The sequence below is a fragment of the Gracilinanus agilis genome, chromosome 3, assembly GCF_016433145.1.
Source record: "Gracilinanus agilis isolate LMUSP501 chromosome 3, AgileGrace, whole genome shotgun sequence".
Taxonomy (NCBI): Eukaryota; Metazoa; Chordata; class Mammalia; order Didelphimorphia; family Didelphidae; genus Gracilinanus; species Gracilinanus agilis.
Window position 1 is genome coordinate 26,245,668 of NC_058132.1, and position 13,431 is coordinate 26,259,098.

At 36.0% G+C, this 13,431-nt stretch overlaps 1 pseudogene; it reads left to right on the forward strand.

Annotated features, from left to right (window-relative positions):
- The first annotated feature begins 11,578 nt into the window (after positions 1–11,578).
- LOC123240876 lies at positions 11,579–12,479 on the forward strand (annotated as a pseudogene).
- Positions 12,480–13,431: the final 952 nt, after the last annotated feature.

Here is a 13,431-nt window from a genome sequence, read left to right on the forward strand (position 1 = left end):
ATCGGCCATAATCTTTTGATTTTCGGCCATAATCTTCTTGTTTTCGGCCATAATCTTCTGGTATTCCTTTTCAATCTGGTCATTTCTTGTGTTCAATTTGCTTATCAGTTCATTTGGTTTCTGAGCCTCGCTTTCCAGTTGCAAGATTCTACCTTTTAAGCTGTTATTTTCTTGCCAGATCTCTTCCATTTTCCTCAAAATCTCAGATTTGAACTCTTCCATAGGTTGTGAGGAGTTTTCCTTATTTGGGGAGGGTCTGGATGGTTGTTTGTTCTCCTCCTCTGTTTGCTCGGTTGTCTGGATTTTCTCTGTGTAGAAGCTGTCGAGTGTTAAAGACTTCTTTTTTTTGTTATTATTCTTTCTCTTCTGAATTTCCTGTAACTGGTTAGCCATCATTAGCCCAGCAGCTTCTCAGGTTTATCCTCGCTCTCAGTGTCTGTCTGAGATCTATTGGCTCCTGAGGACTGAGATCTAGTTTTTTCCAAGGTCAAGCCCCCTGGTGGATTCCCTTGCTTGAACCTCTGCAGGAGGTTTCTTTACAAGTCTCAGGGCGCTACTTCCACAGTCGTATACCCGTCTGCACTGGTTCCCCACTTAGGCTTTAGTTCCTGGTTGTGTTTACCTCCACCCACGCCTCTGCTCAGCCGGCGCTCCGCTCCCAGCGTCCGCTCCCGCACGCACTCAGATTTCGCGTGCGTTCTTGACTTAATGGGGTCCTAAGTCTTGCTGCTCTCAGGAACAGGTCCCGGAGCTGCTGATGACTCGATGGGTGCCCCAAACTTGCTCTATTTCTTTTTAGCTGGGTTCAGAGCTATAGGAGAGTGTGGAGGGGGTGGGGGTGGGGCGGTTGCTCAGCTTGCGCTTGAGTGAGAGCCCTTTTTAGCTTGGAAATGTCTCGATTCCACGTACCTTCCACGCTGTGTCCTGTTGTGGGGTTCCTCCGTTCGTCTGGACTTGTTTTTATGTCCCCTTGAGGAGTTTTGTGTGTTTCGGTCAGGAGAGGTTTAGAGCTGCTTCTTACTCTGCCGCCATCTTAACCCGGAAGCCCTTAGCTCTATTTTTTAAAGTTTTAAAATATTTTTTCCATATTTACATGATTCATTTTCTTTCCCTCCTCTTGTCTCTCCCCACTCCAGGAGCTGACAAGCAATTCCACTGGGTTATGCAAGTATTATCATTTGATACCTATTTACATATTATTCATTTTTGTAATAATCTCTTAAAATGAAAACCCCAAATGATATGCTCATATAAACAAGTGATATGTCATATGTTTTTCTTGTACATTTCTACTCCCACAGTTCTTTCTCTGGATGTGGAAAGCATTCTTTCTCAAAAGTTCCTCAGGCTTGTCTTGAATCATTGCATTGCTACTAGTAGCAAAAGTCGATTACATTTGATTCTTCCACAATGGCTCATTTCACTTCCCATCAATTCATGGAGATCTTTCCAGTTCATATACAAATCAAGTGGTTCATCATTCCTTATAGCACAATAGTATTCCATCACCATCATAGACCACAATTTGTTCAGCCATTCCCCAATTAAGGAACACCCCATCATTTTCCAATTTTTTGCCACCATAAAGAGCACAGAGATGAATATTTTTGTATGAATGCTTTTTATTATCTCTTTGGGGTACAAACCTAGTAGTGGTATTGCTAGATTAAAAGGCATGCATTCTTTTAAAGTCCTTTGGGCATAATTCCAAATTGACTTCCAGAATGGTTGGATCAATTCACAACTTGACCAGCAATGCACATATTGGCTAATATGTTAGGCGTGAGGTGGTACCTCAGAGTTGTTTTGATTTGCATTTCTCTAATCAAAAGAAATTTAGAACACTTTTTCATTTGATTATTGATAGTTTTGATTTCTTCATCTGAAACTACCTGTTTATGTCCCTTGACCATTTGTCAATTGGGAAAAGGCTTGATTTCTTGTACATTTGACTTAGTTCCTCATAAATTTGAGAAACTAGACCTTTGTCAGAGTTTTGTTATGAAAGTTTTTTTCCCCAGTTTGTTGCTTCCTTTCTAATTTTGGTTGCACTGATTTTGTTTCTATAAAACCTTTTTAATAAAATCAAAATATTCATTTTAAATCTTGTAATGTTCTCTATCTCTTACTTGCTCTTAAATTCTTTCCTTTCCCATATATCTGGTATATACTATTCTATGTTCACCTAATTTACTTATATTTTCCCTCTTTGTATTGAAGTCATTTACTCATTTTGAATTTATCTTGGTATAGGGTGTGAGATGTTGATCTAAACCTAAGTTTTCCCTTACCATTTTCCAATTTTGTCAGCAGTTTTTGTCAAATAGTGAGTTCTTGTCTTAAAAGCTAGGATCTTAAGATATCTCAAACACTAGCTTCCTGAGGTCATTTACCCCTAGACTATTCCATAGATCCATCCTTCTATCTCTTAGCCAGTACCATATAGTTTTGATAATCACTCTTTTATAGTACAATTTATAGTACAATTTTATAGTACAATTTAAGATGTGATATTGCTAGGCCACCACCCTTCACATTTTTTCCCATTACTTTCCTTGATATTTTTTATCTTTTGTTCTTCCAGATGAACTTTGTTATAATTTTTTAAAATTCTATTAAAAAGTTTTTGGCAGTTTGTTAGGTATGGCACTGAATAAGTAAATTAAGGTAGGATTGTCATTTTTATTATATTAGCTCATCATATCCATGAGCAATTAATGTTTTTCCAATTGTTTAGATCTAGTTTTAATTGTGTGAAAAGTGTTTTATAGTTGTGTTCATATAATTCCTGTGTATGTCTTGGCAAATAGATTCCTAAATATTTTATATTGTCTAGAGTGATTTTATTTTATTTATTTTTTAAACCCTTACCTTTTGTCATGGAGTCAATACTGTGTATTGGCTCCAAGGCAGAAGAGTGGTCAGGGTAGGCAATAGGGGTCAAGTGACTTGTCCAGGGTCACACAGCTGGGAAGTGTCTGAGGCCATCTAGAGTGGTTTTAAATGGAGTTTCTCTTTCTAACTCTTTCTGCTGAGTTATGTTGGAAATATATAGAAATGCTTTATGTGGGTTTATTTTGTACCCTCCAAGTTTGCTAAAGTTATTATTTCCACTAGCTTTTTGGTTGATTTTCTAGGATTCTCTTAGTATACCATCATATCATCTGCCATGTAATATTGGGATAATAAAAGATGTTATTAGGGAGGGTACTGTTTTATATACTTTGCTGGATGATCAAAAAGTGTTCACAGTTTCCCTCCTTATGGCTCAGTGCACAAACTGGTCTGGAGATCTTTCTTATAAAAACTTTTAACTTTTATTTATATATATTAAAGGTTTAAGGATATATAAAAGGGTTCCTTAACACTAAAGAATCTAAATCACTCCACCCAAGCAAATTTCACCACAAGGCAAAGTCTTTGAATCTCAGGAATTCACCTGAACTATACTATGGCTCCTTAACTCTTAATAGAGATCCCAAACTATCTAAGCTAAGCTAACTAAATCTTTAAGTATCTATTAATTAAAGTTATCTCCAGAGTTATATTTATAGTGAGCAAAATGACTGATCTCAATAGAGTTGAGTGTGACTCTAGAGCAGTGGTTCCCAAACTTTTTTGGTCTACTGCCCCCTTTCCAGAAAAAATATTACTCAGCGCCCCCTGTCACATACTATCACTGCCCCCTTATAGTTATTCACGGCCCACAAATGTACCTGTGGCCATCACCGCCCCTCTGGATCGCTGCAGCACCCATTGGGGGTGGTGGTGCCCACTTTGGGAATTACTGCTCTAGAGGTTCCCCTCAGAGTCAGAGGTGAATATGATCTTATGATCTTTCTCCTCTCACAAAACAGTTCTCACAGTAGCAGATCTGACAAGTTTTTCTTCATGATGTATTTCCACAGTGAGGAAAGTGAAAAACCCTCAAAATGGTTTAAGAGTTCTCTTTCTTTCCTATCACCAGCAGAGCTTTATCCAAAGAATAAGAGGTGAGGTGGCCAGTCTCCTCAGAAGTCAGAGACCAACTGCTCCCAGAACTCTAGCTGCCCTTCTTCAAAGTTCCAAGCTCATGCACAGAACTCTTTCTTGCTACAGCCACTCTCCAACCTCTGGGACAACCTTATAAAATTTTTTATCCTATCAAACCTAATCAATATATTCCTATTTCCTTCCTATAGCCAATAGTGTTAGTTTAATTTCCTCATTGCCTACTTTGATCCATTCAATTTCTTTTTCTTCTCTAATTGCTACTACTAGCAGTTCTAGTATAATATTAAATAATAGTGGTGATAATGGGCATCCTACCTTCACTCCTGATCTTATTGGGAAGGCTTCTTATTTATCCCCATTGTAAATGATACTTGCTGATGGTTTTAAATAAATACTACTTATTATTTGAGGGAAGTCTCTTATTCCTCTAACTTCTAGTGTTTTCAATGGGAATGGGTATTGTATTTTGTCAAAGGCATTTTCTGCCTTTGTGATTTTGAGATAATCTATTGAGATAATCATGTGATTTCTATTAGTTTGGTTGTTGATATGGTCAATCATGCAGATAGTTTTCCTAATATTGAGTCGTCCTTGCATTAAAAGTATAAATCCCACCTGATCATAGTGAATAACCCTTGTGATAACTTGCTATAGTATTTTTGCTAGTATTTTATTTAAGATTTTTACAACAATCTTCATTAATGATATCAGTCCATAGTTTTCTTTCTCTATTTTTGGTCTTCCTGGTTTGGGAATCAGTAGCATATTTGTGACATAAAAAGAATTTGGTAAGACTCCTTTTTTGCTTATTTTGTCAAATAGTTTGTAGAGTACTGGGATTAGTTGTTCTTTAAATGTTTTGATAGAATTCACTTGTGAATCCATCTGGCCCTCGGGATTTTTCTTAGGGAGTTCCTTGATAGCCTGTTCAATTTTTTATCTGAGATGGGACTAAGTATTCTATTTCCTCTTTTGTTAGGCAATTTATATTTTTGTAAATATTCTTCCATTTCACCTTGATCATCATATTTACTGTCATATAATTGGGCAAAATAACTCTTAATAATTGCCCTAATTTCTTCTTCATTAGAGGTGAGATTGCCCTTTTCATTCATGATACTGTTAATTTGATACTCTTCTTTCTTTTCTTAGATTAGATTAACCAATACTTTATTTATTTTATTTGTTTTTTCAAAATATCAGTTCCTAGTCTTATTCATTAGTAAGATAGTTCTTTTACTTTCCATTTTATTAATTTACTTTCCATTTTATTAATTTCTTTATTAATTTTTGGAATTTGGTCTTCATCTGATGATTTTTAATTTGTTCTTTTTCTAGGTTTTTAACTTGCATGGTCAGTTCATTGATGTCCTCTTCTGGATTTTGATGATATAGGCACTCAGGGATATAAAATTTCTCCTGAGCACTGCTTTGGCTATATCCCATCAATTTTGATATGTTGACTCCTCATTGTAATTTTCTTCAATGAAATTAGTAATCTTCTCTATGATTTGTTCTTTAACCCACCAGTTTTGAAGAATTAGATTATTTAACTTCCAATTAATTTTTAATTTACCTCTCTATAAACCCTTACTAATTATAATTTTTATCACATTATGATCTGAAAAAGTTGTGTTTATCAATTCTGCCTTTCTGCAATTGTTTGTGATGGTTTAATGCCCTAGTACATGGTCAATTTTTGTATATGTACCATGTGCAGCTGAAAAGAAAACATATTCCTTTTTATCCCTATTTACTTCTCCCCAGATATCTATTAACTCTAATTTTTCTAAAATTTCATTCACTTCTCTTACTTCTTTCTTCTTTATTTTTTGGTTCAATTCATCTAGTTTTCATCGGGGAAGGTTGAGGTCCCCCACTCATATGGTTTTACTACCTATTTCCTCCTTAATCTCCTTTAGAGAGTAAGTTTTAGGTATTACCTGTCATCACCTTCATCCTCCCCATCTTGTAATAGTATTCTCCTCCCTCTCCATGCACCTCTTTATTTGGTATAATTTACCCCATTTTACCTCTTTATTTGCATTTCTCTTAGTATAATCCTCTTTTTCTTCCCCTAATTTTTCTTATATACCATCCTAAACAGCTTAATGCCATACCCTTTGCCTATGTAGTTTTCTTCTATCAACTATGATAATGAAAACAATATTGAAGAGTTACAGATATAGTTTTCCCATATAGAAATATAATCAATTTGACCTTATTGAGGCCCTTAAATTTTTTCTCCTTTTTATTTACCTTTTTATGATTCTCTTGAATTTTGTATTTGGACATCAATTTTTCTGTTTAATTCTGGTCTTTTTTTTTCAGGAATGCTTGGAAATCATCTATTTTATTAAATCCCCATACTTTCCTCTGAAAGTATATAGTCAGGTCTGATAGGTAGGTGATTCTTGGTGGTAGATCTAGTTCTCTTGCCTTCTGGTGTAAACGGTAAAATTATGGTTGGACTGAATATTTAAGAATATGGTCACCAGGAATTTTATTACTTAATTCCAAATGAAAGAATCAAGTCAGAATGACTTTATGGTAGTTTATTTACAAATAGAAAGAGTGAAAGTAAGGGAAAAGAGAGAGAGAGAGAGAGAGAGAGAGAGAGAGAGAGAGAGAGAGAGAGAGAGAGAGAGAGAGAGAATATTACTCTGGCCTGGTCCAAATCAGGCAGGGCTTCAGAGGCTCCAGCAAAGTGGGAGCACAGAGGTTAATTAAACCAGGCTTCTAGACATGAGGCCTCCTCTAAGACAAGGGGTCTCTCCAGAGGCTTGTGCCTCCAGAAAAGCTAAGAAAGGGAGTCAGCCTTTTTCATATCACCCACATGGCAGTCCAATGGAAAGCAGCCAAGGTCACATTCCAGGTAACTTAGTCTCCTATTTCCCAAATTTCAGGTTTGTCCCTTCCTATTCTTCTAGTCCAAGGGCTACCATAGGTTTCCTTTCCACTCCAATAAGCTGACACTGTCCCTGATTTCCTTCTTTTCTCTTCCCTTCTCCAAGAGTCTAGTCCTATGAAACATTTTCTTTTCACTCTAGAAGTTCCCAATGAAGTTTAGGACCTCCCTTTTTCTCTATAGCACTAGGTTCAATAACTCTCACTACTTGTCCATTGAAGTCTCTTTTCCAGGTTGCCACCTCTAGAAGTGAGAGCACATGGAACTGCCATGTACCTCAGTCAGTCAATAAACATTTCTTTAGCACCTACTATGTGCCAGGCACTGTGCTAAGTATTAAAGTTTCAAGAGAGACAAAAGTCTTTCCCTGCCCTCGAGGAACACACATTCCAAACATGAAGAAAACAAGCAAACATATATGTACAAACAATCTATAGATAGTATAAATAATAAATTTTCCCCAAGACTGGTGCTCCATAGAACATGATTCTACCTCCTGTTTCACTCTGCTCCAACTCAGACTCACATCAGTCCTTAAATCTGCTGATTTTTTGCTCAGAAAATAGGGAAAGGATGAGGAAAACCTTTTTATATGTTCTCAGCAAAAAGGAGCGAAATCTCTGACCCATAACAAGCAGAGCCAGCCAGAGTAAGGTGTTACTGGTAGGCTCCAGTAGAAGTTTCCAGTCCTCTCAACTAGATTGTCTATTAATGGGCATATCCAAAGCTACCATAGGGAGATATGGGAAGTCCTCCAAAGGGATCACTGAATAAAGTCTATCTTTTGTCCTGTATGGTTGGGCTCAGAATTTCCATAATTGTTTCCTAACAAACATCTGAATTATTCTAGAATGACTGATTCTTCCTATCATACAGATAGGAAAACCGAGGCCAAGAGAAGACAAGGGACAGTTAGATTTTATACAAAAACAAGAGGGAAGAGATGTCTCTAGGCAGGGGAGAATATGAGGAAATAAATGTGTGCTTGGTGAGAGAGCAGTAAGTTAGAGACTGGGTGATATAGTAGATTGAAAATGGAGTCAAGAAAAGCAGAGTTTGAATGCTCCCTCCTCCAGTAAGTAGCTATCTGACCCTGGATGAGTTAGTTTCATTTTATGGACTTCAGTTTTCTCATCTGTAAAAAGGAAAGGGTTAGATTCAATGACAACTCTAAATTCCTTCTAGATTTAAATCAATGGTCCTATGAATGCTTAGACTCAAAGGATTGCCATTTATCATATGAAAAAAAATGTTCTAAATCCCTCTTGATTTATTTAGATGAAAATTAAAACAACTCTGAGGTACCATCTCAAGCCTATCAGATTGGCCAATATGACAGTAAAGGAAAATTATAAATGTTGGAGTGAATGTGGCAAAATTGGGACACTAATGCATTTCTGGTAATATTGTGAACTGATCCAACCTTTCTGGAGGCCAATTTGGAAATATGCCCAGAGGGCTATAAAAGAATGAATACCAATAATACCACTACTGAGACTGTATCCCAGAGAGATTTTTAAAAGTGGGAAAGGACCTGTTTCTAAAGAATACTTTTAGCTGCTCTTTTTGTATTGGCAAAGAATTGGAAGCTAAAAGGATGTTCCTCAGTTAGGGAATGGCTGAACAAATTGTGACATGCTATGGTGATGGAATACTATTGTACTGTAAGAAATGATAAATAGGATGATTTCAGAAAGAACTGGAAAGCCCTACGTGAATGGATGCATTGTGAAATAAGCAGAACCAGAAGAACATTATACACAATAACTGAAGTATTGTGGAATGATCAAATGTGATAGACTTTGCTACTAATAGCAATATGATGATCCAGGACAATTCTGAAGGACTTACGAAAAAGAATGCTATCCTCCTCCAGAGAAAGAACTCTTGGAGTATAAATGCATATGAAAACATGTGATTTATCACTTGTTTATTTGAGCATGTGTTTGGGAGTTTTAGTTCTATAAGATTATTCACTTACAAAAATGAATAATATACAAGTATCTTTTGTATGATAATGCATGGAGAATCCAGATTTAAATGCTTAACAGCTCCAGGAGGTGGGAGGGAAGAAGGTAGGAAGACAATATAGATCATATAACTTTGGAAAACATATGTGGAAATTTAATATTTAAAAAAAGAAATGTTTGAAATATCTCTATTTCATTAAACATTCATTTTTCTCCTATAGTATCATACAAAGTTTTGCTGGCTCTTGATTCAAATCCTAGTTCCTTTGCCTCCCAAAATATCATATTCAAAGCTTTCTGCACCTTTATATTGGTAGGTGCTAAATGTCGTATGATCCTAATTGGCTCCTCAGTTGTGAATTATTTGACTGCTTGTAGTATTTTCTACTTAATCTGGGAGTTCTGGAATTTGGCTATAATGTTCCTTATATTTTCATTTTAGGAGCTCTTTCAGGAGGTGATTCATGAATTCTTTCAATTTCTACTTTGCCCTCTTGTTTTAAGATATTTGAGATGTTTTCCTTTATAAATTCTTTTAAAAAATTTTACCTTCTGTGTTAGAATCAGTTATAAGAATGAATCATGGTAAGGACTATATAACTGGGGTTAAGTGACTTGCCCAGGGTCACAAAACTAGGAAGAATATGATGTCAGACTTAAACCCAGTTCCTCTCAATTCCAGGCCTGGTACTCTATCCACTGTGCTACCTTGCTGCTCTTTATAGATTCTTGAAATATATCTATATTATTTTCTTTATAAATTTTGAGATATGTTTAGGATCTTTTTTGTTGTTGTGGGTTTCAAGTAGTCTAATAGTTCTTAAATGATCTCTCCTTGATCTATTTTCCAGGTCAGTTGTTCTTCCTGAGATATTTCAAATTTTCTTTGATTTTTTTTTCTGGTCTGACTTTGTTATTGCTTTTTATGTCTCTTTTACAAAGCTATTAATTTTCATAATTTTCTCACATTGCTCTCATTTCTTTCCTTGATTTTTCCTCTACCACTCTTATTTGATTTTTTAAATGTTTTGTGTGTGTGTGTTCTTTTTAAAAAATCTCTTTCTTTAGCTCATTTAGGAGTTCTTTACTGGGCTTATGTCCAACCTTCATTTTTCTTTGAAGTTTAGTTGTAGATCTTTCTAAGTTCTTGTCCTGAATGAGCTTGCACTCTAAAGGGGTGCACACACACACACACACACACACACACACACACACACACACTAATATGGGAAAATGGGAAAGGGAGAAAGCATGACACAGAAAAGTATCTAGCATGAGGGCATCTTATTGTATGGAGTTGAAGCCAAGCAGGGGAGCAATTGCAAAGTGGAGTGATCTGAGAGCAGAAGATACTGCTACCTCATTAATACAACTGCTTCTCTCTACCCTGGAATTTTTACTCACAACAAGATACTAGACAATAGCGCAGCCAAATACCATCTAATGCTGTACTCATTGGGGGAGGCCAGCTCCCCCTGGTCCAGGGGCTCGAGGTGGTGTGACAGTGTTGGTGCATGATGAATCAGAGACAGTCTGAACTTCAGCCAGGCAGGCATCATGAATACTGCTCCATTCTGCCTTGTGTGAGGTTTATTTTTATACACTTTGAGATTACACATAAGGTTGGCATAGAAATATCAACATAAGTTTTTTCTTGGAGATAGTGAACAATCCATACATTAACCTTGTTACCAACAACTTTGTTACTAACAACTTTTCAAGGTGTGTTTACTTCTCTCCTTGGCTATGGGGTGGAGAAAGCAGTCCAGTCAGTGGAATGGGATGTACTAGCCTTTGAGGGCAATTTCTCCATTTGTCATCCATTGTTAACTACCGAATCAGGGATCAGGGAGAGGGGAGACTAAGACTTTTTGTTAATTATCACACTCAGCATTTGGAATGATGTAATTTTTAAAGCTATTTAGAGGGGTGGATTGGGAGAGGTCAACAAAATTGCTAACTTCAGCAAATTATCTTAGTTTTACTTTCTATCAAACTTTTGAAGAATAATTAGTACTCACATTACACAAAATATTCTCAAAAATTGAGAAGAGAATCACCATAACAGAATCCTTCTATGAGAGAAATACAGCCCTAATACCTAAACTGGAGAAGACATAGAAGGGAACATAGAAGGAAACCTGTAGACCAATATTATTAATGAATATCAACCAATTTTTTAAAAATATATATCCTGCCAAACTAATGATAGTGATTTAACCAAGAAAGCATTCATTATAACCAAGTTGTAATTATAGCAAAGATTAAGGGATTGTTCAATATTAAGAAAATACTCAACATAATCACATTAAAAACAAAAATTTTCCAAACCACATAATTATTTCAACAAATGCACAAAAATCCTTTGACAAAGTACAATGTTTATGTTTTTAAAACTATGCATTAAAAGCATACTCACCTTTTTAGTATCAAAAAATTATATATCTAAAGCCAAGATCATACCAACTTTATATGTAATATGATATATGTAAACCAACCAAAATCATACATATAATATTTAATCATACCAATATCACACAAGAAAACCAGCATCATACACAATAAGGAGACAGCAGAAAGTTTTCCAATAAAAATACAAGTAAAACAACCCATTATTATTTGATTTAGCTCTAAAAATGTTATCAACGGCAATAAGAAAAGAGAAAGAGCTCTGCATCCTTCCCTTTTCTTTAGAGTGGCTGCAGCCATGAGAATGCTTAGTCTTCAAAACAGACTTGCCTCTAGTGTCTTTCAATGTGGAAAAAAAGAAAGTATGACTTGACTCCAATGAGAACAATTAAATTGTCAACATCAATTCCCATAAATAGATTCAGAAGCTTATTAAAGATGTGCTGATCATTTGGAAGCCTGTTATTATCCACTGTTGTGCACGATGCTGGAAAAAACCTCTGGTTCAATGGAAGGGCAAATATGTGGGCATTGGTAAGGCAGAATTCTGCCAATGCTTGTATGCCTGAGAAGGTGACCTGGATGAGAAGAATGAGGATTCTTCTACACCATCTTCTCTGAAGATATCGGGAATTCAAAAAGGTTGACTGCCCTATATGTACTGTAGCCCCCAGTAATGAGAGTAAGCCCCAATAAAACCTAATGTACTTGGTAAATAACTAGCTGTTCTAGATAAACTCACTGAAGCCAAACATTTCCCTGAGAAATTGGACTAGATGGTTATATATTTATCTGTGATTTATTATCATATAGAAAACTCTATTCAGAACCACTGAGGTAACCTAAATCCATTGTATCCATCTTGTAAATCATTACTAACCATTGTCCCTGCAAAAGACTTACCTGATCCCTTTACCTACATCATTTACCCTATAATTGTAGACCCCTACCCAGTAAACTTTGCCACCGCTATAAAAAGCTGTCTGTGTAGTTCTTAGTCAAAGACTCTGTCTTTGTCAATGTACCACAGCTTCTGCTTGAAGGTGAAGGGAAATGGGTTCAAGAAGAAATGGATCCTCATGTAGCATATTCATCAACTGAAGTCAGATAAGACCCAGAAGAAGCTCCTGACTAACCAGCTAACACTCACTGATCCAAAACTAATGGAGCACCAAACTATTAGCGAAATTGCCGGCTAAGTAAAAGGAGACTGTTTAGACTTTTCCAAGGAGGAGAGCAAGAAATTACTCTTCCCACCTCATCTATACATAGTTGGTATTCAGTTGTATCTGATTCTTTATTACTCCATTTGGGATTTTCTAGGTAAAGATCATGGAATGGTTTGCCATTTTGTTCTCCAGCTCATTTTATAGATGAAGGATCTGAGGCAAACAGAATCAAATGATTTACCCAGAATCACATAGCTAATAAGTCTCTAAGGTCAGATTTGAACTCAGGAAGATGTCTTCCTGACTTCAGGTCTGGCACTCTATCCAAGTTACCCTTGGAATACATAGTATCCCTCTACAAAACCCATGCAATAAAACTGAACAAATTGCAAAAAAAGAGAAATAACAATAATAATAGAGGCAGAAAGACAAGTAAAGAGAATAAAAACTATTCTTCTTTGCTGATGGTATGATAGTATACTTGGAAAATCCTAGGAGCTCAGTGAAGATACTAATTGATAGAATAATAGCTTCAGCAAAGTTGGAGGCTTCAAAATAAACCCTGATAAACCAACTACAATTGCTATATAGTATTATTATTTTTTAAATTTTATCTTAATAACAAATTTCCACATAAGTTTTCAAAGTTATATGATTCATGTTGTCTCCCTCCCTTTTTCTTTCCCCTTTCCCAGAACTGACAAGCAATTCACTCTGGGTTATGCACGTGTTATCATGCAAAATATATTTTCATGTTATTCATTTTTGTAAGTGAATAATATTATAAAACCTAAACCCCAAATCATATAGCCCAGTAATTCTCAAAGTGGGCGCCATCGCCCCCTGGTAGGTACTGCAGTGATCCAAGGAGGCGGTGATGGCCACAGGTGCATTTATCTTTCCTATTAATTGCAATTAAAATTTTTTTAAATTAATTTCCAGAGGCGCTAAGTAATATTTTTTCTGGAAAGGAGGTGGTAGG